Here is a 27,436-nt window from a genome sequence, read left to right as displayed (position 1 = left end):
CCAGCCCTCACCGCCCTGCCCCCTGCCCCCTCCTCTGAAACTGGGAGCGAGCGCCTCCAACTGTGTGCCCTCGGCTCCTGACTCATTTCACCCTAGCCCTGGCCCTGTTACACTTAGAGTGCTTACAAATTAAATTATATGGTAATGGAAACAATTATTTTCTGTGGGCTCCCCGGGTGGCTCAGCTGTAAAAGTATCCATCTGCAGTGCAGGAGACGCAGGAGACCAGGGTTCAATCCCCGGTCGGGAGGATCCCCTGGAGTAGGAAATGGCTGCCCACTTCAGTATTCTTGCCTGGAGAATTCCACGGACAGAGGAGCCTAGCGGGCTATAGTCCACGGGGTTGCCAAGAGTCAGACATACTTAGCAACTGAACCATCATTACCACCAATAGAAATAATATCACTAAAGTTATGACCAACCTAGATAGCATGTTCAAAAGCAGAGACATTACTTTGCCAACAAAGGTTCATCTAGTCAAGGCTATGGTTTTTCCAGTGGTCATGTATGGATGTGAGAGTTGGACTGTGAAGAAGGCTGAGCACTGAAGAATTGATGCTTTTGAACTGTGGTGTTGGAGAAGACTCTTGAGAGTCCCTTGGACTGCAAGGAGATCCAACCAGTCCATTCTGAAGGAGATCAGCCCTGGGATTTCTTTGGAAGGAATGATGCTAAAGCTGAAACTCCAATACTTTGGCCACCTCATGTGAAGAGTTGACTCATTGGAAAAGAATGATGCTGGGAGGGATTGGGGGCAGGAGGAGAAGGGGATGACAGAAGATGAGATGGCTGGATGGCATCACCAACTCGATGGACGTGAGTTTGAGTGAACTCCGGGAGTCGGTGATGGACAGGGAGGCCTGGCGTGCTGCAATTCATGGGGTTGCAAAGAGTCAGACACGACTGAGCGACTGATCTGATCTGATCTGATCTGATGTTTTTTAAAAAATCAAACATTAATTATAAAGCTCAGATTGTCTTTGATAGCCTTCCTCACCTGACTGTGATCCCCTGTATCTACCTGGAGTGATGTGGTGGGGCATCTACTGTTACTTATTTTGAAACGTGTCCCTCTAGACCTTTTTTTTTTTGGTCTATTACATTTAATATGCTTGTTTGCTTCATTGTAATGTTTCCTGATAACAATATTTATTGCATTATGGTGAATGTTTTGTTTCTGTATCTGTCTCACTCAAGAGGCTACAAGCTATGAGACAAACTGTGCCCTATTTATCTTTCTCTCACCAGGACCCAGCACTGAGGCAGGCACACAAAGGCTGTGTTTCTGTAGGGAGGCCGGTGAGTGTGTGCTCACTGGTGTGAGCTGGGGAGAAGGGCCAGGCAGAGTGTGCAGCGGGGAGTGACAAGAGACAGAGAGGAAAGTTTAATTGGAGTGTAACCTCCCCACATGGGCTAACAGTCCTGGAAGATGTCTCAGATCTTTACAGGAGCCATGAGAAAGGGCAAAGTTGGAGTGAGCAGCTGAGCAGAACATTGAGTTAAGTGCGGGCGCTGATCCCTGAAAGGCCCTGCTCAGCGAGGGAGAGCAGGGGACCTGGTGTGCAGGACACGTGTCCCAGTGGCAAAACCTTCCAGCCCTGTGGCAGCGCATTACGATTCGCCTGGTCATTAAGATTCAGCGGGAGAAGCAGAGACTCTGTCTTGAAGAAACCAACTGAGAATAGACTGTACAGGCTCAGATCTGGACGGTAGAAGGACTCATGAATTATGTCTCAAAACCTGTGGGAGAAAGTGGTGTGAAGCGGCTTTTGTTATGAGAAGTGTATTTTATTACCGTAGTCGGGAAGGCTGTTTGCAGACGGGAAAGCTTTCCCCAGGATCCTCCCCACAGGTGGAGAAGGTTTTCTGTATTTGCAGCCTGTCTCCTTGCCTATAAATCATTCTGATTCTCTCCCCCTGTGCACATGTCATGGGCCTCTCTATTTGAAGACTTTATCGGTATTTATCTTGTAGCTTTTAATAAATCATTTGTTGATGGCATGTGATCCAGGGTATTTTACATGACTGGAACACCACCCTAACCCCACTCGGCTACATTTCTTTGACATGTCTGAGTAACTTCTGTTCTGGCTCCCTCTCTCTGAAATGGGAGCTGGAAAATGGGTGAAGTTGGCTATGTCAGAATGCTTGTTTGGGAAGAAAGCGGGATTTCACTTGATCTAATTATCTGCAGTCATTGTTTTAGTCAGAGGGTGCACGTTAAAGCAGAAACCTTTGTTAGAATAGTGTATACCACTGGAACGGAGGTTTGCCTTTCAATGGGGGGTGCGCTTTAATTTCCCACCCTCCTGAGTTTTTCCCATTTCTCCTAGGTTCTAATCTAGTGGAGGGCAAATTACTGCCCTCGGGCCAAGTCTGATTCACCTCCTGGTTTGTCAATAAAGCTTTATTGGCACAGGACCACACCTGTTTGTTTTACTGTATTCCAGGCTGCTTTTCATGCTGCAACAGCAGAGATGAGTTGTTGTGGCAGGTACCTTCTGGCCCATAAAACCTGAAACGTTTACTCTCTGACTTTTTACAGAATACGTTTGCTGGCCTCTGTTAATTATTTCAGGGATGTCAGCGGGTGGTGTGCCAGATCTCTGGCTAGGGGGTCCTCTACCGTTGCTACAAGTCTGAAGACAGATCCGCCAGGGAATGCCGCGCATATGCCCCTGTGAGTGTGTATGTGTGTTTGAGATGCACAAGTGTGTGCTTGGGTGGAGGGACGGTCCTACAGGCTGTACCCCAGGCCTGTGTTCCTTTTCTCTTTACGTGTGTATATTTTTAATCTTTCTGCAGCTGCTATGTGCTAGTTATACAACGATAGCAATGACAAAGCTCTGCCTTTTTGTGTTGCCTAACTTTCCCCTGATGGTTTGTGATGGTGAATTTACGTCCCTGTAAAGAAATCGAGTAGAGGAAGTGCCCCTTGTGATCAGGGACTCAAGGAGGCCTATGTGATACATGAGCGCGTGGTTGCAGCTCCGCTGACACGTGGAGAAGGAGCAATTGAAGTTATCGTTTTGGCATTAAAACAGTAAAGTATGTGTGTTTGTATATATATGTATATAGTACACACATGTAATTATTTTTCTCTCTTCCTCTTTTCTGTGCACCCTTTCTTTTCTCTTTATGTATCATCATCATTGTCATCATCATTATTTTGTTCAGAGTAATGAGTATAGAATGTTTTGAGCAAACCAAACAATGTCTTTTGAGATAGATTAGTTCATTTACTAATGGATTCCATAGTTTCGAGCACCTTTTTTATGCCAGCTGTGGTGCTACGAGGGACCTTTATCACTGACCACATCCTAAATGTCCCCCTCCCTCCTCATACCCGCAGGGTCCTGCAGGTTGATTCTCTTCGCTTATGTTCTGTCACCTTGTCTGTTTTCCTCCCCTTGGGGCTGCCATCCCCTTCTTCTCCAGAAACATTTCTAGTTGTCATTCAAAACCAAATTTTAGATTTTAACCTCTTCCTGGAATCTGCCCGAAAGCCCCCTAGAGTGGGGTAGCTGCCTCCCCCCACGATGAGCTCTCCCCCTGGAATAGGACTGTCTGCAGAATCATGATTCTCTGAGGGAGGGACGGTGTCTGGTTCTGTGCCTGGAGAGGGAGGAAGAGGAGCACAGATCACACTGGCCCTGTGTGAGCATCTTCATGCGCTCTGTCTCAATAGAAGGAGCCTGTGCTGAGGTCCTTTTCGCTGTGTGACAGACGGGGAGAGTCACAGAGACCTGAAACCATTTGGTCCAGAGCTGTCAATGGCGGGCTGAGGCTGGAACCAGCTCTGATTTCCTTCAGATTCCGAAGTTCAGGGTTTTCCTATCGTGCTGTCTTCTGTCTGGTGTTCCATAGAGAAAGGGAGGGAACAAGGGCTGTGGAGGGGCTAGCGAAGGGGAGGAAACAGGTCCGTGAAGACGTGGCAGTGCAGTGTGGTCATGGGCATGAGGGGGGTGGTGCAGAGCTGGGCACCTTGGACGGGGGAGTAACGCAAACGCAGAAGAATTGCTTGTACTGGTTTTTTTTTTTAATTGAAAATGAAAAAGCAGTCTTCTTTTTTTTTAATCTGGAAACTTACTGAAGGGGAAAACAGCCTCGGTGCCCTCCGACTCTGAGTGCTGAGTTTCCGGGCGGGGCCGCTGCTCCCTCGTGTCGGCAGCAGGGACACTGGCAGACCCGCATCCCGCCCTGCACCCCGAGGTCTGATGAAGGTTTGCTCTCCCGCCTTCCTGCCATTTGCCAATTGAAAACACACTTAGTGCCGACAGGTTTTTGGCAGGGCCCGTCTTCACCAGGTTCAAGTCGTCACACCGGAAATGGAAGAGTCAGCATCCTGTTGGAAGAGCCGGACTCTGATTCTTTGGAAAGAGCCTTGGCCTTGTCCCCCGCACGCCTCTCCCGCAGGACTCGGGCCTCTGCACTGATACAGTCCTCTCTTTATTACCCCCGGGCACTCTTGAGGCCCTGTGTGGGATTCTGGAATGAAGTCCTCATTGGAAGCAGCGGCTTCCTCCCCTCACCTCCCATCCAGGAACTTGCGGAATCTGCACCTTTGGACAGAGTGGTTCTCTTTATTGGCGACTGTATTTGGTCTGGTTTCCATTCAACTTTTTTAAGAAAGCCCGTTGCGGCTGTTGTTTTGGCCGCGTGGCCGGGCAAATGGAGCCGAGAGCTGAGCCAGTCATCTGGAAGAAGCAGGCTCCCAAGATTCCAGCTCCGTGTGTCTAGAAAACTAAGCCAGTGATGAAATGTTTGAGGTGGCTCTTTGTGTCCCTTGTTTACCCATGCTCTCATGTTAGGGGAGGGGACCCTAAGGCCTGAAAGGGGCAGGCACTTGGCCAGCTCTCACAGGACACTGCTGGCGGATGCTGTGCTGGAATCCCCGCCTCTGTCTCCAGATCCGTCCCCACCCCATCCCCTCTCCATGTATCCCAGTGTCACCACAGCAAACACTTTCCTCTCAGGTCTAAACTCAGTGGGTGGAGCTGCAGGGGACAAAGATTCTGATATTTTGTCCTTTTCTGGCTAACTTTTGTGATAGGGATTTGCACAGAATCCAAGAAACCAGGCCAGTTCTTGATGTTCACAAGATGCTGGGTGAGGAGCATAGACTTTGGAGCCTGAGCCCACTTGGGTGTGAGCATCAACCCAGCCACAGGGGACTGTGGGGCTGGGGTGGGGTCAAATCGGTTTCCTTTCCTGACATCTGGTTTCCTCCTTGCTATGTTGAGTGTGATGGCACCTTCCTCACAGGTGTCAGGTGTAAATGAGAGGCCGTGGGAAATGCTGGCATCCCTGTCAGCTCACCACACGATGTGCCTCCCTCCCTTCTTCCTCCTCTCTTCCTTAGGTGCATCATGTCACCTAATTATGTTCACTTTTGAGATCCCTAAACCCTTGGGGGTGTAGTAAGGCAGGAAAAGAGGGGGAAGGGAATATTTGTTGAACAACTCCTTTGTGCCAGGCCATATGCTTCTGGAGCCATCTTGTAATTAACCCTGGGATGTTCTTCACAGGAGAAGTAAAATCTTTCTCTGAAAGCTCATAGGTTTGGCCACTCATGTTCACCCGTTTAGTCCACAAGAATGTTAAAGCAGGCCTTGGACTTAGTCCACATCTTGTATCCCAACTCCAACCACATCCAAGATGGTGGAGATACAAGAGTGGCTTCATCTCATTCCTCTGCCTGAGAGCGGACATGCTTTGCATTCCCCCACTTGCTTTATTTTCCATGAGAGAGATGATCACCCAATTCATGGACAGGGAAGGTGGGGCTCAGAGTGCTTATACAACTTGCCCAAGGTCACTCAGTGAATGGAGTTGGGTTTTGAACATGGGCCTTTCTAATTTCTAAGCCTGCGTTTCTCTTTTGACCCAATCTTAGCTTTGGATTTTCCACAGACCTGTGTGTGAATGTCACAAGGCAATTTTGAGTAAACTGAGGTCATATTGGAAAATCAAGTCTAGAGAGAAGGCCTGTGTTCTTTAGATCTTTGTATTAACCAGCTCAGACTGCCACAACAAAATACCTTGGATTGGGTGACTAAAATGACAGATATTTATTTTTTCACAGCTCTGCAGGCTGAAAAGTCCAAGGTCAAGGTTCTGGCTGGGTTTGGTTTCTGGTAAAAGCTCTCTTCCTGGCTTGCAGACTCTCTCTGTGTGCTCACATGGAGGAGAGAGGGTTCAGGCTTCTCTTTCTCTTTTCCAAAGGGCACCAGTTTTATGGAATTAGGGCCCCATCCTTATGACCTCATTTAACCTCCTGCTGCTGCTGCTAAGTCGATTCAGTTGTGTCCGACTCTGTGCGACCCCATAGACGGCAGCCCATCAGGCTCCCCCATCCCTGGGATTCTCCAGGCAAGAACAGTGGCAAGAACAGTTAAGGCTCCATCTCCTATATAGTTACAGGATGGTTCAGAGCTTCACATATGAATTTTGGAGACATAAATATGCAGTCCATAACAATCTTTGTGTTGGGGATTCACAGAGTTGGACATGAATTTAAATGATGGATTCTGATCACAGTCTTCTTAACAGTAATAAGGCCCAGCTACAAAAGGGGAGCATGTTAGAGAGTTGAAGAAAGTATTTAGAAAAAGCCGGTCTTGTCTGAAGGACTATCCCCTGATTTTGTGTAACAATAGGGAACCCCAGACCACATATCTTGCCCTATTCATTTCTAACTCTGCTTTTATCTTCTTGGCTTGGTTTTCCCAACTTGTAACAAAAGTAGTTAACACTGTGTTGTTGTTGTTCAGTCGCCAAGTTGTCCACTCTTTTGGATCCCGTGGACTGTAGCCTACCAGGCTCTTCTGTCCATGGGATTTCCCAGGCAAGAATACTGGAGTGGGTTGCCATTCCTTTTCTGAGGGGATCTTCCAGACCTAGGAATTAAATCCACATCTCTTGCATTGGCAGGCAGATTCTTTACCACTGAGCCACCTGGGAAGCCCTAGCACTGTGTTAGATTATGCCAAATGTGTGCGAATGTTAGCTCTTATTATCCTCCTGTCTTGCTATGGTAGTTATTAGTGCAATTAACAAACTATTCCTGGATGCCCTTGCCCCATTCCTAGCATTTCTAGGACCCCTGAGTTGCGTGTAGTTGTATAACTTGCTCCAGCCAATGAAATGGGAATGGAGGTGGAGGGATCACTTCAGGTGAAAGCTTTAAGATCTAACACCTGATTCAGCCACTCCAGTTTTCCCTTTGCCACTCTAACCAGAAGAGCTCTGTTTAAGGGCTCCTTCATTAGGCTGGGTCCTGGAGGGACAACAGTGTCGAACAGAGCTCCCAGCTGATCAGCCATGGACGAGAAGCATGAGCAAGAAATAAACCATATTGGTTTAAGCCCCCAGATTCTGGGGAAAGTCGTATTGTGTCATAATTTAGCTTTATCCTGACTGTTTCCTGCTTCTGCACTGTCTACACCATCAGCTCTTGATTCGTTCAGCCCCTGGGGGTTCTGGGCTACCATCCCAGTTTGCAAAAGGGGACACCAAGACTCATAGTGATGAAAGCATGTTGTAACTGGAGACACAACTAGGAAGTAAGTTTGGTTGTGAACCCAGATTTTTCCAACTTGGGAGCTCATGAGATTGCCACACTATGTGTATACTCTCATTTCTTCTCAGGAGTCTGCTGGCATTTCGACCTCTGAGTCGGGGTCTGAGCTGTCACCTAATCGAAGACTGTCAGCCATTAGGTTAAGGGGTCTGCAAACTATGGCCCCTGGGTCATATCTGTCCCTTTATTTGCATTTATAAATAAAGTTTTATTGGAACTTGACTATGCGCTGCTTTCTCACTCCAACAGTGCAGTTGAATAGTTGTAACAGAAACCAACTGTTTGGCCCACAAAGCCCAAAGTATTTGCTGAGTCTTCAGAAAAGTTTGCTGACCTTTAATCTAGGCAGACTATGTTTCATTTGAAAAGTTAGGAAACTGAGACCAGAGCAGTGGAATATGCGTTAAAATGGAAAATTATTTTCATGCAAAGCTGTGCATAATAAACCATTAGGCATAAGAAAATAATCTTCGGGGTCTATGTGCATAACTGTTCTAAAATTATATAATTCCAACATACCATTCATTTCTCTCTGCATTAAAAACTGGCTATGTTTTTGCTTTTCTTAAAGAAAACTAATAAACTGATTTTTGATAACCCTAACCAGAGATTAAATGAGAGAAAAAAATCGACTTTTGAATTTAGAATTAAATGTTATGTTTGTTCTTACTATATGTCATAGATGGCATTGTCCCTGTTTTAGTTCACGTGACCTTATATCATGAGCATTTCCCAGGTCATTAACATTTTACATGAATGTAATTACTGATGGTTGCACAATGTTCTGCTCTATAGAAATGCTATAATTTATATAATCACTATAATGTTTTTGTTTTTTTAGAAAGTTTTCCATTATACTGCGTCTTTTTGCATAAATCTCTGCCCACATTCCTGATTTTTTCTTGGCACAGATTCGTAGAAGTAGAATTCCTGGCCCAAGCATATGAATGTTTTAATGGTTTTGATTCATTCTATAAATTTCCTTTTTGAAAGAATTTTCCAGTTTATATTATACCTTGAGCTTTAGGTTATTTGTCTTACTACAGTCCTTGAATCATTGTATGTTGTTATTTTTATGTCTTTCCAATGATGATATGTAAACATAGTATTTTATTTTCATTTCATTCAGCATGTTTTAATCACCATTCAAGGGGGATTGTTTTCATATGATACTAGCTATTTATGTTTTATGTTCTGAAAATTCTCAGTTCTCATTATTTGACTTTTTATTAAGAACTCAAAATACTTTTTAGAACTTTCCCTGATCTATTTACTAAATCAGTTTTATTGATTACTTCTACTATTTTCATTTTTAATGGTTTTCTTACTTGGTTGGAAATGGCCCTTCCTGACCGTAACCCTGATCCCTAACCCTCTCTGTTCCTTCACTCCTCTCTGAGTGTGATATTTGTCATCCTTACAATCTGCATTTCCTCATCTCAGCCCTATTCTCCTGGGTTACCAGCTTCCTTTGCCAACTGCAAAGAGTCTATAAATGTCAATGTTGTGATTGCTCAACCACGACCCCACGTGTAGTCCCTTCAGCATCACCTTTGACAGCCTTATTGCCTTGGCCTTCCATTGCTTCCATTGCTTCCATCTTCCAAATTCTCAATAAATCCATCTCATGTTTAATAAGTGGGAGAACTTCTAGAGAGAGTCTCAAAAGTGGAATCATTCAATGCATTTCCTTGATACATATTCATTGTGCACCTACTGTGTTTCAGGCACTGTTGTAAATGTTTGGAATATGTCCATAAACAAAGACCACTATGTTCAGAGAGCTTTTAGTCTATGGTGAAGACACACAGTGGTCAGTAAATTAAATGCGTCTACTAGTCACCAGTATTGCAGAAAAGGAAACAGTGGACAAGAAAAAAGGAGATCATAGGCTGGACGGTGGTTGTGATTGTAAATGACTGGTCAGGTTAGCCTTCAATAAAAAGGTGAGATTTGAGTGAAGACTTAAACCAGGGAGGGGAATAAATATGCAGTAGAAAAGCAATCCAAGCAATCCAAAGCCCTCAGGCGGCCCTAAGGAGAGAGCATACGTGGTGCGTTCAAAGAACAGTGAGGAGGGTGGTGGCTGGAGCAGAGCACTAACAAGGAGAGACAGTAGGAGATGACCCGAGCCCCGACCCTAGCCCTAAGCAGACAGGTTAAGCCCGAGAGGCCAGGAAAGAGTGCTGGCCATGTCAGGCCACTCCAGGGAGCGTGGATGCTACTCTGAGATGGGGGAGCTGGCTGCAGCCACAGCGTTGAGCAGATGGGTGACTTGCCTCACACAGTTTGAAAGCCCTCTTCAGGTTGCTGCTCCAAGAAGCCTCAATGGGGGGGCAAAGGCAGAAGCCGTGCACTGTGCTGCACTGCTGCAGAGAGGCTTGCCGCTTGGTGCTGGGTGGCAGCAGTGGAGTGGCCTCGGGTGCTGTACTTAGTCGCTCTGTCGTGTCTGACTCTTTGCAACCCCATGGACTGTAGCTTGCCAGGCTGTAGAGGTGGGGAGAGGTGATCAAATTCCAGACTTATTTTGACGTTATGGCCAACTGGATTGACTGCTGGACTAGATTTGAGGTCCTGGAGAAGAGGAGAGAGAAAAAAAGGGTAACTGCAAGGGTTTGGCATTGAGCAGTTGGCAGGATGGGCTGCCATTATCAGAGAGGGGAGAGTTAGGGGAGGAGTGGGTTTTGGAGTTGAAGACTGGGGATTGCTTTTGGGCATGTGGCATGTGAGATGCCTAATTAGAATTCCAGGTGGAGATGCTGAACAGGTGACAGGACAGCGGGTTACAGGAGCGGGGTCTGAGCTAGAAAAGGAAGTTGGGAGTTGCTAGGATATAGATCGGAGAAGGCAATGGGACCCCACTCCAGTACTCTTGGCTGGAGAATCCCATGGACGGAGGAGCCTGGTGGGCTGCAGTCCGTGGCGTCGCTAAGAGTCGGACACGACTGAGCGACTTCACTTTCACTTTTCACTTTCATGCATTGGAGAAGGAAATGGCAACCCACTCCAGTGTTCTTGCCTGGAGAATCCCAGGGATGGGGGAGCCTGGTGGGCTGCTGTCTATGGGATCGCACAGAGTTGGACACAACTGAAGCGTCTTAGCAGCAGCAGCTGCAGGATATAGATGGTATTTAAAGCTGTCAGTGTGCATGATATCCCAAGGGAGTTATTGCAGCTACAGGATGACCAGCTCCTCTACAAATGACTGTGCTCTGGTACCAGCTGGACTCTGAGTGAAGTGCAGATTGCTCATTCTTCTTCTTTCCCCTCAACTTACTGGCTCTGCGCTTTTCAATCTGAGTGATGACTCCTGCCAGGAGTCACATGAAAGTTATATGGTATCACATGCTCTGTATCTTCCTTGACTTTATGATTCAAAAAACTCAGAAAAATGTTTATCTTATACTTATGTTTTATTGAGTAGCATACAAGTGATTTTGTTTTTTAAAAGGGAAACCATCATCTTTAACAAAAACAAAAAAAATCTCATGCTTTTTCTATGTTTTGTCTCATCGATCTAATTTGATCAAAGCCAGAGGTATGTGTTCCCCAGGTTAGGTATACGATGGTAGAAAATGAGGGAAGTAACCTCATGAATTAAGAAGAAAGAAAGTCCAGAGTTAACACCTTCACTCATTTTTAAATTGGGATATAGTTTCTTTACAATGTTGCGGTAGTTCTTGCTGTACAATGAAGTGGATCAGATATGAAAGTTAAGTTGCTCAGTCATGTCCAACTCTTTGTAACCCCATGGACTGTAGCCCACCAGGCTCCTCTGTCCATGGGATTCTCCAGGCAAGAATACTGGAGTGGGTTGCCATTTCCTTCTCCAGGGGATCTTCCCGACCTAGGGATCGAACCCAGGTCTCCTGCATTAGAGGCAGACACTATAACCTCTGAGCCACCAGGGATATACGTATACATATATCCCCTCCCTCTTGGACCTTCATATCACTTGGCTTTAGAACTTTTGACAGTTTCTCAAGTCAGATCTTTCTCCCTTTGTGAAGGTTTCTAAAGCATGCAATATAGAATCTGAATGAATATTCCAAGGAAAGGATAAATGTGGTTTGGGCCATGGCAGCATTTTTATAATAAATATGTGGCCTCCTATGGTAATGATTTTGTATTCAGCCCTTCTAAGATGTGTGATTTTTTGATCCATTTGTTAAAATATAATTTTAGGTCTTTACATTTCATATAACTTGATTTATCTTCACAGTTTTCACAGTTGCACATGTATTAAAATTTTAGTCTCTCACACAGGATACACATGAACAAAGCAGTGGGGAATCTGAGGGGCCCAGGAAACAATGGATCCAACTTAGAAGAGCGATGAAGGGAAGTCCTGGGTGTATTAATCTATGTTCCTACTACCCCATTCATTTAGACTGAAACAGAAGAGTGTCAGTCTTCAGAAAAGAGATATTTTGGGGAGAAAGTCTTTGATGCTTTCTTGAGACACTAGAAATACTTAAGGATTTGCTAAAGATGAATAGTTGGAGAATAGAAAGGCAACTTAAAATGCCACAAAAAACAAAAAGCTGTACAAACAGAGCAGTGTTATCATTGCACTTTACTTAGCTTGATTAATCCCCTCCAAGGGGAGACCTGGACCACAACAGACTGGTTCCAAACAGGAAAAGGAGTACGTCAAGGCTGTATATTGTTACCCTGCTTATTTAACTTATATGCAGAGTACATCATGAGAAACGCTGGGCTGGAAGAAGCACAGGCTGGAATCAAGATTGCCAGGAGAACTATCAATAACCTCAGATATGCAGATGACACCACCCTTATGGCAGAAAGTGAAGAGGAACTAAAAAGCCTCTTGATGAAAGTGAAAGAGGAGAGTGAAAAAGTTGGCTTAAAGCTCAACATTCAGAAAACGAAGATCAAGGCATCTGGTCCCATCACTTCATGGGAAATAGATGGGGAAACAGTGGAAACAGTGTCAGACTTAATTTTTTTGGGCTCCAAAATCACTGCACTCCATATCACTGCATTTTGCACTCCAAAATGACTGCAGCCATGAAATTAAAAGACGCTTACTCTTGGAAGGAAAGTTATGACCAACCTAGATAGTTTATTGAAAAGCAGAGACATTACTTTGCCAACAAAGGTCCGTCTAGTCAAAGTTATGGTTTTTCCAGTGGTCATGTATGGATGTGAGAGTTTGACTGTGAAGAAAGCTGAGCGCTGAAGAATTGATGCTTTTGAACTGTTTTGTTGGAGAAGACTCTTGAGAGTCCCTTGGACTGCAAGGAGATCCAACCAGTCCATTCTGAAGGAGATCAGCCCTGGGATTTCTTTGGAAGGAATGATGCTAAAGCTGAAACTCCAGTACTTTGGCCACCTGATGCGAAGAGTTGACTCATTGGAAAAGACTCTGATGCTGGGAGGGATTGGGGGCAGGAGGAGAAGGGGACGACAGAGGATGAGATGGTTGGATGGCATCACTGACTCGATGGACGTGAGTCTGGGTGAACTCCGGGAGTTGGTGATGGACAGGGAGGCCTGGTGTGCTGCAATTCATGGGGTCGCAAAGAGTCGGACACGACTGAGCGACTGAATTGAACTGAAGACCCTTTTAAAAATTCTTGGGACTTCCCTGGTGGCTCAGATGGTAAGAATCTGCCTACAGTGCAGGAGACCCAGGTTCAATCCCTGGGTCGGAAACATCTAGAGAATAGAATGGCAACCCATTCCCATATTCTTGTCTGGAGACTCCCGTGAACAAAGGAGCCTGCTGGACTACATACACTTAAGAGTTTTTAAGCTAATGGTTCTCAATCTGGGGCAGTGTTGCCCCAAAGAGACATTTGGCAGTAAGCGGGGAGTGCTCTTGGCTTGCAGTGGAGACCAGGTATGCTGTTAAACATCTTACAAAGCACAAGATCATCCCTGCCTCGACCTGAACAAGGAATTACCCAGCCCAGAATATCAGCGGTGCTGAGGTTGGGAAGCCCTGCCCTAAATGAAGAGCAAATGCAGAGAAAGGCAACAAATACAGTTTGATTAGTATGTTTTTACTCCAAAAGACAATTGAGATTTTTGAGTGACTATTTACTTTCTGACATGATTTAGCAGTGTTTTGATCAAAAGATAAAAACTATCCATTTATAGTAATCTGGATAAAGCAACTACCCACTGGTATCCTGTCAAGGTTCAGGTATTTATAAAGCATGTTGGTCAATATAAGGTATATCCTCTGTGGGAGGTAGGCTGTGAATACATACTGGCCGTTGGGGTCTGCATGTGTGTGGGGGTGTGTGTGTACATGTATGTATGCACTTGCTGGTTTTGATGGGAAGTATAAATTGGGTTTTGGAAAAAGATGCCCCCAACTACCTCCAACTGTAAGCCTTGACTTCTTCCTATTAAGATTTCCCTTGCAACTTGGCCTCTTTTAAACTCCTATCTTGTGCATTCTGTCTTCTAATCTAATACCTCTGCGTACATATCTAAACATGATCAGTGACAGTTTTCGCTGCGGGGTGAGGCTTTCTCTGACAAGGCCAGTGAGCGCTGATTTGAGCCCAGCCATTGTGAGTGACTTCAGCTGTCTCTTCAAGTGACATCCAGCTACTTGAGAAAGGAGCGATGACGAAAGTTCTTTGGGCAGAAAACTTTCGCTGACAAGAAGGTGACAGGTCCTTGCACAGCTGGTCTCTGATATGCCTCGGAAGGGGCCCATGGAGTGACTAATTTGAGCTGTGCAGTAGCTGGGAGGAAGTGTGGGGCCCATGCCCTCTTAGGGCTCGTAGAAATCTGTAAGACACAGTGGCAGTGGGTGCGGACTGGAGGGACCCCTTGTTGCTGGGGCAGCAGGCCAGGAAGCCCCGTCTGTTTAGAACACGAGAAGGATGAAAATTTTCGTGGTGACTGGACGTCTGTGATCTTTGCCTGCCCAGAATCTGTTCTTCCTCCTCCTGATCACAGCACCTCATTTTCCCTTCAGCAAATCACCCCATCTCTAATTTCATTTGGAGCCAACCCTGGTTTCCTGGCTCCAGGGATTAGCAATTGACAGACCTGATCCTTTCATCACAGTGGTTGGTTCGGGGAAGGCTCAGTGACTCAAGATGATCCCAAGACACTCAGTTCTGTGCCTTTGCCACAGCAGTTGGGAAGGAGGTGTTCTTCCTCCCTGAGGTCACCACACTGTGTATGGAAGCTTGGAACTTCTAGGAATCACAATGTGGAGCAAGTCACCTAGAGAATGAACCAACTCAGAGAATAGAAAAGCTGAGAAATGGAGAGAAAGAGACATTCCAGAATCAGTGAAATTATTTGGCCCCCTCATTCAGCTGTGTCTGAAGCGCCCTGTATCCTAGACTTTTCCATTGTACGAACAATGAGTTCTTGTTTTCCCCTTAGTGCACTTACGTTTGTTTCTCAACAGAAAGATTCCTGATTGCTACAAACAGCAACCATTTTTGAGTGCCTGCTCTGTTCCAGGTGGTGTATGTCCAGGAGGTTGTTTATCCTCACAGTGACCTGTAGGGTTGGCACTGCCGATGTCCTCATTCTAGAGAGGAGATGAGCACAAACTTGGTGGCAGGAATATAGGGTCTCACAGTTCTGGAGGCCAGAAGTCTACAATCAAGGTGCTGGCAAGGCCGCTCTCTCTCATAGTCCCAGGGGAGAGTCCTCTGTCTCTTCCAGCTTCTGGTGACATCAGGTGCTGCTTGGCCCTGGAGACACATCACTCTAGTCTCTGCCTCTTTTTCACATGGCCTTCTCCCTGTGTGCCTGTGTCTTGAATCTTCTTCAACTTCTCTTATGAAGAAAACTGGTGCTGGGTTTAGGGCCCATCCTAAGTCCAGGATGATCCCATACTTAATTTAATCACAGCTGCAACAACTTTTTTTTCCTAGATAAGGTCACATTCATTGGTGCCAAGGGTTAGGACTAGTGTTTTGGGAGCTACTAGTCAATCTACCTGGAGAAGGCAATGGCACCCCACTCCAGTACTCTTGCCTGGAAAATCCCATGGATGGAGGAGCCTGAAAGGTTGCAGTCCATGGGGTCACTGAGGGTGGGACACGACTGAGCGACTTCACTTTCACTTTTCACTTTCATGCATTGGAGAAGGAAATGGCAACCCACTCCAGTGTTCTTGCCTGGAGAATCCCAGGGATGGGGGAGCCTGGTGGGCTGCCGTCTATGGGGTTGCACAGAGTCGGACACGACTGAAGCGACTTAGCAGTAGCAGTCAATCTACTACGACAGGTGTTTAGAGTCTGAATAAAGATAGGCTAGTGGGGATGGAGATGAGAAAATCTATATTTGAACAATATCTAGAAGATAATTGAGATTAATGCATAGAATGATACAATATCCAAGATTTTCTTTACAAAAATCCAAAAGTGGAAGGAAGAGAGTGGGTTATAAATTAAATTTCCCCAAGTCAGTAAATCACTGAAGTTGGGTGGGTATATGGAGATTATTATACTACCCTCTTTACTTTTGTATATATTTGAAAGTTTCCAAAATAAAAACATTTCAAAAGAAGATAATCAAGAATATTCCATTTATTTATGTTAATTACTTATTAATTAAATTTCAGTTTTGGTTAAGTCCTCACTATATACCTGCCATTAGCTGAGTCCCTTGTTGATGGGTCATGGAGTAGTTACAGATGTGTTTGTTTTTCCAGTGATAATGACACTCTCGTATCACCTGACAAATAGGCCTAAAGATTTACTTTATGTGGAGACATGCACATGTGTGAAAAGATTTTTGTCTTAGGATAAATAAAGCTTTCATCACAGGTGAACGGGAGATTCATGTTACCTTGTCCAAACCCAGAGTCAAAACCTACGACTAGCCAGCGTCCTGCTGCAAGGAAGCAGCTTGTTTTCTTTAATCTTCCCAGTGTCACCTTAAAAGTAGGAAGGAGCGACAGTGATCCCGACTCTGTAAACTGTCACAAGGAAAGGTGAGCCTATTTAGCCACCAAAAACACCACAACATTTTAATCGTCTTGTCTCCATAGCAGACGCTAGTTATCAGAGTGGAGTGAGGGAAGAACGCGATGCACTATTAAATGCAAACTAGACATTTGGGTGAATGTGATTCTGCAGTTTAATCCACGTGCTTTTTTCAGATCCTTCCTCACTTCTTTGCAAAGCATGGTATAAAAATGATGTCAGAAGAATGGTTCGCTGAGTTGTTTAAAAGCCTGCAAACACCATTTACAAGGTGTGTTGTTGACAGTTAAAAATGACGTATCTATTATTCATGGTGTCCCCCGTGACAGAGAAGATGTTGCTTGAACTTGGCGACTGTAAATGAACAAGGAGGGAAGTAATGGAATCCGTGATGTAACCTGTGCTCAGTTGCTTCTGGGGACTGTTCTGGAAGCTCAATATTGAAGTTTTCCTAGGAGGGACAACCAGCTTGGGGATATCTGAGTCTGATAGGAGCACCGCGTTAATGAAGTTTCCTTGTACCTCCAATTGTTTATCTCAGTTTCTGTGCTGTAATCGTCTTTGTTTGGTCTGCTACTTTCAGGCTTCAGGGTTTAGGAGCTCACATCTTGTGCTCAGCTGGTAAAGAATCCACCTGCAATGTGGGAGACCTGGGTTCAATCCCTGGCTTGGAAAGATCCCCTGGAGAAGGGAAAGGCTACCCACTCCAGTATTCTGGCCTGGAGAATCCCATGAACTGTACAGTTCATGGGGTTGCAAAGAGTTGGACACGACTAAGCGACTTTCACTTTCACCCTGCACTCCGGGAGACAGTGAAGGACAGGGGAGCCTGGCGTGTTGCAGTCCATGGGGTCCCAAAGAGTTGGACGTGACTTAACACCTGAATGACAACAACCCTGCACTGAAGTCCCAGCTCTGTCAATGGCTAATCTGGAAGCCTGAATCTAGCAAGTCAGCCCATCTAAGGAGCAGTTCCCCCTTGTTTTAAGTGACCATGTTTCATAAAGCTGTTGAGAGAATTCAGTGGTGTAATGCCTGAGAGACACTGAGCACAGTGTTTGCCTATGTGAATTACTCAGTGAACGTTAGGTGTTACAGAGGGAAGAAAATCAAATCCAGGTGCTTAAGTGTGATTTGCAGGCCCGTGGCAGGATCACCACTAGGGAGCTTGTGAGAAATGCAGACTCTTGGGCCCCACCCTGGACCCGCTGAATGAACGTCTGCACTCTGCTTGGACCCCTGGGTGATACATATGTGCATTAAAAACACGAAGCTCTGGACACACTCCTGTTGCAGGACACTGCGACAGAGGCTTTCCCTGTTGCCCTGGGGCTGGAAACACAGGTGCTGAGGAGCCCCTCCGTCAGACAGCCAGACACGCTGTGGATGCCGGCCCACCCCAGCTTGCTGAGGGTCTGTGCGGCTGACTCTCCCACCGTCTGGCGGTCAGTGGAGGGTTATCAGTCAGGAGTGTTTGGCTGAGAGTACAGCAGACTTAAACATTTTTCAGTTTGTTTCCCCCAAAGCCAAGTAAGGTGTTACCTTCAGGCACATCACTCTCCAAGGCTGGGGATACTTTCAAGAGGCAGAAGGAGGTATGTCATACCCATTTGGTGGTGGCCAGCCCCGTGGGGTCATCTGACCAGCATGGAGCGTGGGGAGAGGTTGGCAGGTGCCTGCTGCCTCTGGAAGTGTGTCTGGACATAGGGAGTAGAAGCTGATGCTTCTTCTGGAGGTTTCTGAGGGCAGGAACGGCCTGAGAAGAGAGCTGGGGACACTGCCATCACGGCGCCCAGGAGGGGATTGGTGCTCCCTCGGTTCCACGTGAAAGGGCGTGGGCTTAGAGGAGGAGTGGACCCTGCGGTGCTGCCGCTCTGGGATAGGCGAGCCCGGCTGGCAGCATTGGTGCGGCTGAACAGCAGCAGACGCTTCCTGTCGGTGGTAGGCTCCTTGAAGATGGATGGGGGCCAGGATGACGTTTTCCCCTGCCCGCGGCACCGTGGCTTCTCTTTGCGGAGACCGCCGTGTCGACAAGGCGCTTGGCAGTGGACAGGACCCTCAGCCAACGTCAGAATGGCTGTACTCCTTCCCCACCGTCAGAGAGGCGACTGTTTCCCCCTTGTCCTAGGTTCTGGGGAGGGGTTACCTCAGAACCAGCCTTGGGGTTTCCACCCCTCAAGTGCTGGGAAGGGGAGGGTGAAAAGGAAAGCCTCCCAGTTCCTGGGGCTCAAGCCCAGCTGGCCATGAGGAAGGAGAGGGGTTTCAAAGTGGATGTGAGTTTGCAGTTTCCAGGGCTGGATTTTGCATAGCTTTTAATAAGTGAATGTGACCATGGCATTTTGGAATCTACCCAAAATTTAACCAAGCAGATAGAAAATTACACTACAGTTTGAGGCAGTGACTGGAGAAAAGACTGTAACATTTCTGAATTACATTTCTCTATGTTGTTCCACTCTGAGCTCCAAACATAGGTTCCTTAGTCTTTTGGGTGTTTAACATCCACAGTTTTGGCCATCTGTCAGCAGTCCTTGCTTTCATGATTTCCAGTAATTTTCAGTTTTGCTCAAGGCTGGATTTGAAGCCCTTGATTGCCACTGAAACCAGGGCGTGGGCACTGCCCACTCCCCAGCCTGCCCTCCTTGACCCTACTTGGGCAGAGTCTGCTTGTTTTCATGTACGTACTTTTCTGTGTTGTTTGCTTGGAAACGGTACTAAGTCACTTCAGTCATGTCCGACCCTTTGAGACCTCACGGACCATAGCCCTTTAAGACCCCACGGACCATAACCGTCTGTCCATGGGGTTCACCAGGCAAGAATTCTGGAGTGGGTTGCCAATTCCTTCTCCAGGAGATCTTCCTGTCCCAGGGATCGAACCCACGTCTCTTAAGTCTCCTGCATGGGCAAGCGGGTTCTTAACCACTAGCGCCACCTGGGAAGCTCTCGCTTGTAAATACTGACACCGAAGAGAAGACAACTGCCCACTGAGGTAACAGTGGGCTACTGGAGACATCCAAGAAAGGCGTATTTCAGAGTTGGGGAGAATATGGAGAGAGGGATGTCCGTGCTGCTGACAGCTTCAATTGACGCTGAGCACGTTTTGGTTGGAAGCTCTGAGTCGAGATGAAGGGGCGGGTTGAACAGTTCGTGCCTCTTCTTCTCAGGGCTGAGCGTACCTTCCACGCACCAGACTCTGCTTGTGGTTTAGTCACTGCTTCAGAAAGCTGAAAGACTGTGGCCTTGACTGTATCCCAGGGTACGGGCTCAAAACAATGGAAGGGAACATTGGGGCTTTGGAAATTCACTGGAGCAGTAGGCTGCCTTACAAAGGCATGGAGCTCCTGTCACATGAACCAGGAAGTTTCGGTGTTTTTAGAGCTGTCAGGACCTGTGTTGTGATCTACATCTCCTTACCCGGTGTTCCTGATGCTACACCTGTAGGTGATAAACCCAAGACACTGTCAATAGTGTTGAGATGGAAGGGTGAGCCCTGCTAGAGGGTTAAAGTCAACACGTAATGGACCAGAAGAGAAATCTGCAAAGTCATTGTTACCTTAATCACAATAAAGTAATAGCTAAAATTATTGATTACTTGCTATATGCCAGGCACTTTGCTGATCCACTCATCTGTTCATCCGCCCATTCCCTCACCCACCCATCCATCCCTTCATGCATCTATCCATCTACTCCTCATCTTCTTAAATCCCCTGTGAGGTTGGTGTCAACATCTGGGTTTTATGGATACGGTATGATTCCCAAGTCCACAGGTGTGATCTGTAACCTGACTGAGAATATTCAATGTCCAAAGATAAAACGCATTTCTAGGGCTGGAGCTAGTCAGTCCTGAGAGCGTGGAAAAGGAGAGACAAAGAAGCAGAGTCCCGGAGGGCAAGGCCTACCCAGTCTCAGATTTATTCAGAGGAAGAGGATTCTTGCCCAAGTGTCCTCCAACTTCATGATGTCCTGGTCACGCTGACCCTTTCCCAGGGGAGGTTGTCTACTTCAGGAACTCCTCTTTGCTGTCGCTTCTGTGGATGTCAATTTGGGACAGGAAATAGGTTTTATTTGTATCTTAACTGAAACTTCATTAGGAAAATATAGTCTGTAATGTGTGTATGAGAGATCATGAATACATGTGTGCATGTGTAAAATAGATCATGTGTGATATAGTGGATTATACCTGGCATAGATCTACAAATATATAATTTGTGTGTGTTATGTTTTATGTCTTCCTCTCTTCTGTATTTTGTACACACACGTCCGCACTCATCGTTTGAGATCACCTGAGGCACTGGAGCGGGTGGAGGGCCAAGGCTTCCTCTCTGTGCTGGGGGCCAATATCTGTTGTGTCCCTGCTTTGCACCAGTTCCCTCTGGTATGTGGTAGAGCCAGAATTTGGACCCAACTCTGGCCACTTTCAAATGCAGGGCTCCTCCAGGTGAGAGCAGGACGAGCTGTATTTCCTGCTCTTTCTTTGGAATACCGGGCAGTCGAGCAATCTTGTCTGTAGCTGAGCATCAAGTAGACATTTGCTCTCTTTAACTTACGCACAACCCAGAAAAGCAGCTGGGAGCAGCGGCATGGGGGCCAGGAGCTGCGTCCTGGGTCTGGGCCCTTTCTCACGGTCCAGTCACTGAAGAGCAGCCACTTCGGCCTGCGCCTCACGGCTCTGAGCTGGCTGTGGAGTGATGTGAGCCGAGGTGTCTGCAGTCCTGAGGTGTAAATAAGTCCACAGAGATCAATCTCAGCTGTGGAGGTGTGATTCCACTTCACTCTATGCTCCTCAGAGGCTTCGAGCAGCAGCAGTCGGAGCCTTTGCCCAGGAGGGCAGTCTGAGTCCATCTCCCTGAGCTGGGTTTCCAGGGGACCAGCTGAAGATGCGGCTGAGCCAGGCTGGACCTCAGGGTAGGAGCGTGGGGCTCATGTCCTGACTTTGGCCAAGGGCAAAGTTTCAGAGGTAAGAAGAGATTCTTTTAGGAAATGCTATCAAGTATATATTCCTGTTTTGTTTTTTTTTTCCGTCTGTCTTGGTTTTTGTTACTGTGAAAGACAGTGTCTTTTTCAAAACCTACAACCATGTCTTCAAAGTAGTTGATTAGGACATTACAATGATTAATTTTGTTTTTGCAGCAGCAGATTCATTTGCCTGTGTAGTTTCCTCTTTCCTTGCAACCCCGTCCTCCCTTAGAATGCACCTGCAGTGGCGAGCAGTGGTTCCCAGGGGGTTGGACACTGCCCCCACCCCCAGGGCGATGCAGTGGAGCTGAGGTGGCCTCTGAGTTCACCCTGCATGTGTTTAAAGTCGAACTGCTTAGAAAAGCGGAGCATTCATTTTGCCAGTCCAGGAATGCTGCTTGCTTTGGGTGGGAATTCTCTTTTCCTTCGTGCACAGCTTCATCCATCACTGCGCTTCCTTGTCCGATTTCATTAACCTGAGCTTGTGTTCATCTTGTGGCGGCTTAATAACCTTTATTTGTGGAATCCCTCAAAGAAAGCCTTGGTTATAAATCCCACGTCACAGAAATGAAGGCATAAATGCCAATCTGTGTCACTGCATAATATTTATTATTTTAATTAAAGAAAATGGATAGTGACATTTATTAGGTCACAAGTTACTTGTTAATGGCAACAAATGACAAAAAAATTACTGATTTTATGAGCAAATCTTGGAACGTTCCTCAATGATTATTCTGTTACACTCTCAACGTGAGTGGTGCTAACAATGCATTGGGCACATTTTTGGAAGCTCATACTGATTTTAGGTGAGACACACACTTCCTGTAGGGGTAAGTATCGGCTTAACTGAGAAGCGAAGTCAGAACTGACTGTGAACTCAGTTTCCCGCCCCCTAGCCCCCAGGTCTTTTTAGCATATACTCTGACTTCCTGAGATAATTGTGTGTGTGTGTGTGTGTGTGTAGGTTACTTCCAAAGCAGAAAAAACATAGTTGTGAGAAACAAGGATGTTTATCACAGTGTTGTTCTGTGTTGTTTATCACAGAATACATGGTAGCCCCTTACTAAAGCACCCATTCAGACCGGGAGACAAGTGAAAAAGAGTGATATGCAAGAAAATAGTCCAAAGGCTGGGGACTTACAGTGTCTTTAAACGTGTATTATTTCATTTAATGTTCACCCTCCTGCCAAGAGAAACGTACTCGCCTATCTCCATCTGTTTATTTATTCACTCAGTCAGTATACCTCATCAGGATTAGTTACTTTAGGGCAGAGTTTATGGATGAGAAAACAAACACAGTTGTTTAGTAACTTGTATGTGGCGCCACAGCCTGGACCTGACAAAGCTGACATGTGAACCTTTCATTTGTGTGGCTGCAGAACCTGTGATTTTATTAATATCCTGCCCTGTGCCCGAAGCAGTGTCCTCTGACCACAGGGAATTTTGGCCACGACAGTGGAGCAGCTGAAGCTGGGTGGCTCTGAGGAGCTCACTGCGGCTGAAGTTAATTTTAGTTGGCCAGGGTAGCTGTGAAGTTACGTTTCGCAGGGTTTATTCTCCTTTGACTATTGTATGACTCGTTTCCTGAGTGAACAGGCTGAGGAACACTGCTGGAAGTTTAAGAAACTGGTCTCTTTCACAACGGTTATTAGCTTGTTTACAGTCATAAATGGTTGTGGTCTTTTTTTTTGATGTATATTTTGTTTTCATCCTACTGATGACTAAACATTAAAATAAAAAGATTGTGTTGTTTTCACTTTAGTATCCTGGTAGATTTTTATCCCTTGAGTCCAATGACAAGAATAATTTCGTTCTAAAGACAGAGTCCACATTTACAAGGTGGGCTTAAAGATAAAGCCACATGAAGAAAGAGAGAGAAACGGGTATTTATTGAATACATACTTTTTGTTAGCCATTATCCTAAACACTTTCCACACGTTCTAGCATTTAATCTTTTAAGATATACTCTATTATTTTCCCACTTTATAAATGAGATAACCAAGGCTGAGAATCTTCCCACTATACAACCCAAGTGCAATGGTTGATGTGTATTCCCACGAAGCCTCTGATCCTAGGGCACTCACTGCCTGACCTTTGCGAAAAATTTTGAGGAATAACTTATATACATCAACACGTATATTAAGTCACAACAAGTTGTGACAAGTGCATACACCCGTATAGCTGACGCCTCAATCAAAATATAAGACTTTTTTTAACGTCACTGCAGAAAGTTCCCTCATGCCCCCTTCTAGCCAAACCCACCACCCACAGGCATCCGCTTTCCGGATCTCTTCACCATAGATTCTTTTTTCCTTTTTCTAGGACTTCATATGCATGGAATTGTATGGTGCACTATTTCATTTTTGGCTTCTTTCATTCAGCATGTTTTTTAAGACTCATCCATGTTGTATGTATCAATAGTTCATTCATATTTTATTGCTGATAGTGTTACCTTACATGGGATGCTACTGTTTATTTATTAATTTTCCTATTAATGGATATTTGAATCCTTTCCAGTTTGGGGAGATTATGAGTACAGTTGCTATGAACATTTTTTCAGAGGGCCTTGTGCAAATCTGTGTTTTCATTTCTCTTGGGTGAAGAGCTAGGGTTGGGATCACTTGGTCATAGGGTAGGGAGATGGTTAAAGTTATAAAAAACTGTCAAACTGTTTACCAAAGTGACTGTACAATTTTATGCTCTCACTAGAAGTATGTGAGAGTTCTGGTTGCTCTGTATTTGCCAAATTTTGCATGTCAGGTTTTAAAATTTGGATCATTCTGGTGATTTGTTGATGCCTCATTTTTTTGCTTAATTTGTATTGCCGTGATAATTAGTGAGGTTGGGCACTTTTCCTGTGGGCTTGTAGGGTATTTGAATATCTTCTTTTGGGGAGCTCCTACTCAAATCTTTTTGCCAGTTTTCAAGTTTTAAAAAATTTGATTGATCATGTAAATATTATTGATTTGAAAGAGTTGTTTACAATTTGAGGGAAAATTGATATCTTAATAATGATGATTTTTCAAGCCCATGACCAGAATATATCTCCCTAATTGTTAGGAACTTTGTTAGTTTCTCTTAGCAACGTTGTGTAGTTTTCAGGGTCTAAATCTTGCATACATGTTAAATTTGTTGTTGTTGTTTAGTTGCTAAATCATGTCCGACTCCTTTGTGACTCCATGGACTGTAGCCCACCAGGCTTCTCTGTCCATGGGATTTCCCAGGCGAGAACGCTGGAGTGGGTTCCTTTTCTAGGGGATCTTCCCGACCCAGCGATCGAACCAACGTTTCCTGCATTGGCAAGTGGGTTCTTTACCACTGAGCCATCAGCGAAGCCCCATGTTAAATTTACCCTTGTATATTTTTGGTGCTATTGTAAATGATATAATTAAAAATTTTTATTTTGTAATTGTTCATTACTGGTATGTTGGAATGGATTTTTGTGTATTTACACTGTGTCCTATGATCTTGCTAGTTCACTTATTAATTCTAGAACTTATTTTACAGATTCCTTAAGATTTTCTATTATACATAATTATGTCATCTGAAAATAAAGATATTCTTACTCCTTTTAAGTTTTATTTCTGCCTTATTGCTCTAGCTAGGACTTTCTGCTAAATATTAAGTAAAAGTAGTGAAAGCAGAAATCCTTGTCTTATTTCTCATCTTAGGGGAAAATTTCATTTTCTCTTAAGAATGATTTTAATTGCAGCTTTTAAAAAATTAATGCTTTTTATTAGATTAAGAGATTTCTTTTTGTTCCTAGTTTACTGAGAGTTTAGTTTTTAATTATGAATGGGAATTGAATCCATTGAGATGACTGATTATAGCATATTTTTCTTTTTACTGTTGATATGATCAATTACATTGATTTATTTTCTAATATTGGACCAATCTTGCATATTATTGATAAAGAGTATTTTTGTTGTGATATATTATCTTTTAATAAATTGCTGAATTTAATTGCAAGCATTCTGTCTAGGATTTTTATGTCTACTTCAGTGACATACATTGGGTTGGTTTGAAATTTCCTTCCTTCCTTCCTTTCTTTCTTCTCTCCCTCCCTTCTTTTTTCCCTTCCTTCCTTCCTTTTTTCCTTTTTGTATCTGGGTTATATTACCTTCATAAAATGAGTTGTCAAGTATCCCCTCCTCCTCTATTTCCTGAGTTTGTGTAAGATTGATAATATTTATTCCTTAAACAGATGATAGAATTTATCACCTAGACCACCTAGGCCTAAGCCTGGAATATTCTTTGTGGAAAATTCCACAAAGAAACTTTTAAATTATGAATGCATTTTTAAACAGATGTAGCACTCTTAAAGTTTTCCATTACTTCTTGTGAAATTCTGGTGATTTATGTCTTTCAAGGAATCTGTCTACTTCATCCATGATAAATTTATTGTGATACATTTTTCATAACAGTCTGTTATTATCATTTTAATGTCTGTAATGATATAGTCTCTTTCATTATTGATATTGATAATTTATGTTTTTCCTTTTTCTTGTCAGATTTGCTAATAATGCTCAACTTTAGACCTCCTTTTGGTAAGTTTTGTTGATTTTTCACTATAGCTTGATTTTTTTTATTTCATTGATTTCTCCTCTTTATTATATATTATATATCTTTTATACATCGTTTCTTTTTAGTTACTTGATTTAAACTTGTTCCTTTTTTCCAGCTTATTCCTAGTGTTAGATCTTTGATTTTACACCATATGGTTTTCTAATACAAATTTTTGAAGCTGTAAATTTCCCTCTAAGCAATACCCACATTTTGTGCCTTACTCACATTTTGATACATTTTTTTCCCCATTGTTGTTCAGGTAAAACTATTTTCTTATTTCTCTAGTATTTTTTTTTTTCTTTGAACCATGGAGTGTTTAGAATCATGTATATTTAAAAAAAATATTTGGAGTATTTTATAGGTTTTTTTCTTACCGATTTCTTATTCAATCCTGTAGTTTCACATTGACTTCTATCTGTGTTTTCCTCATAATAACTAAATTCTCTTAGTCCTTTAAGTCCTTACAAAAGGTTGATGTAGTAAATAATGCTGCAGTAAATATCTTTAGGTGTGTATGTGACTATTTTTGTCTTCACTGTTTGCTTAAGACATATTATCAAAAGTAAAATTATGGACTTACAGGGTATGCAATTTTTAAAATGGTCTTTTCTTTTACAAATTTTTGCCAAGTTGTCTTTCGTGTAGCTGCTACTCTTGCCCCATCTCTGTGAACTGGATTTCTATTTTCCTGGAGTTTTCCTGAAGAGATTCCTGTCTGCATGGAATTCAAAGCCCCAATGTCTCCTGAAGTTGTATGGTATGGCTGCTTTGAGGAACAACCCAAGTTTTAAAAACCTAGATTCCACAAGAGGTAAACAGCCTCTCCCATTTCCTGTCTCCAAAACACACTTTTATTTTCAAATTTTGTTGTTGCTCAGTCACTAAGTCGTGCCCGACTCCTTGTGACCCCATGGACTGTAGCCTACCAGGCTTCCCTGTCATGGGACTCTCCAGGCAAGAACACTGGAGTGGGTTGCCATTCTCTTCTCAAACTCGGGCTGTGGGAATAATTGCTACTCAAAAATTCTGGCCACGTCCTAGGATCTATCCCACTTTTTTTTTAAATGAAGAATTTCAGTCTTTAAGAAATTTCACATTTCCATAGAAGGGCCCTAAAAATCACTTTCTTGGAGCACCTGATTTCTTGGTATCTTCCTAGGGTTTCTGAGCAATCAGGAGGCTCGTAAGACACTCACAGATTGTATAACATTTCCTTTGTTTCTAAACATCTTGCTTAGAATGCTAAATCCACCCAGGGTCCTGAAATCAGGCTATAGGGCTTATTTACTATCAATTTCTTCACAGCTTAGTAGAATCCCAAGACCTCTGAGAACCCATATCCTCCCCCAAGTTCCAATTGTCTCTAATAGAGTCATTACATTTATAGTAAACATATCAT

The 27,436-nt window shown here is 44.4% G+C and overlaps 2 long non-coding RNA genes across 2 annotated transcripts; one reads left to right on the top strand and one right to left on the bottom strand.

Annotated features, from left to right (window-relative positions):
- The first annotated feature begins 2,493 nt into the window (after positions 1-2,493).
- On the top strand, positions 2,494-26,899 carry LOC147352973 (uncharacterized). The gene is made up of 3 exons (XR_015144975.1): positions 2,494-2,680; positions 25,983-26,018; positions 26,668-26,899. It is a non-coding gene; the product is annotated as an uncharacterized LOC147352973 (long non-coding RNA).
- LOC147352974 (uncharacterized) lies at positions 19,778-21,209 on the bottom strand. The gene is made up of 3 exons (XR_015146704.1): positions 20,799-21,209; positions 20,415-20,543; positions 19,778-19,950 (listed from the first exon to the last, which is right to left on the bottom strand). It is a non-coding gene; the product is annotated as an uncharacterized LOC147352974 (long non-coding RNA).
- Positions 26,900-27,436: the final 537 nt, after the last annotated feature.

This window comes from Bos grunniens, chromosome 18 (genome assembly GCF_055505025.1).
Source record: "Bos grunniens cultivar Pamir isolate PY7600 chromosome 18, Bosgru_T2T1.0, whole genome shotgun sequence".
In the NCBI taxonomy this organism is placed as follows: Eukaryota; Metazoa; Chordata; class Mammalia; order Artiodactyla; family Bovidae; genus Bos; species Bos grunniens.
The sequence above is the reverse complement of the archived record's forward strand: the minus strand, read 5'-3'. Positions and strand labels throughout refer to the sequence as shown.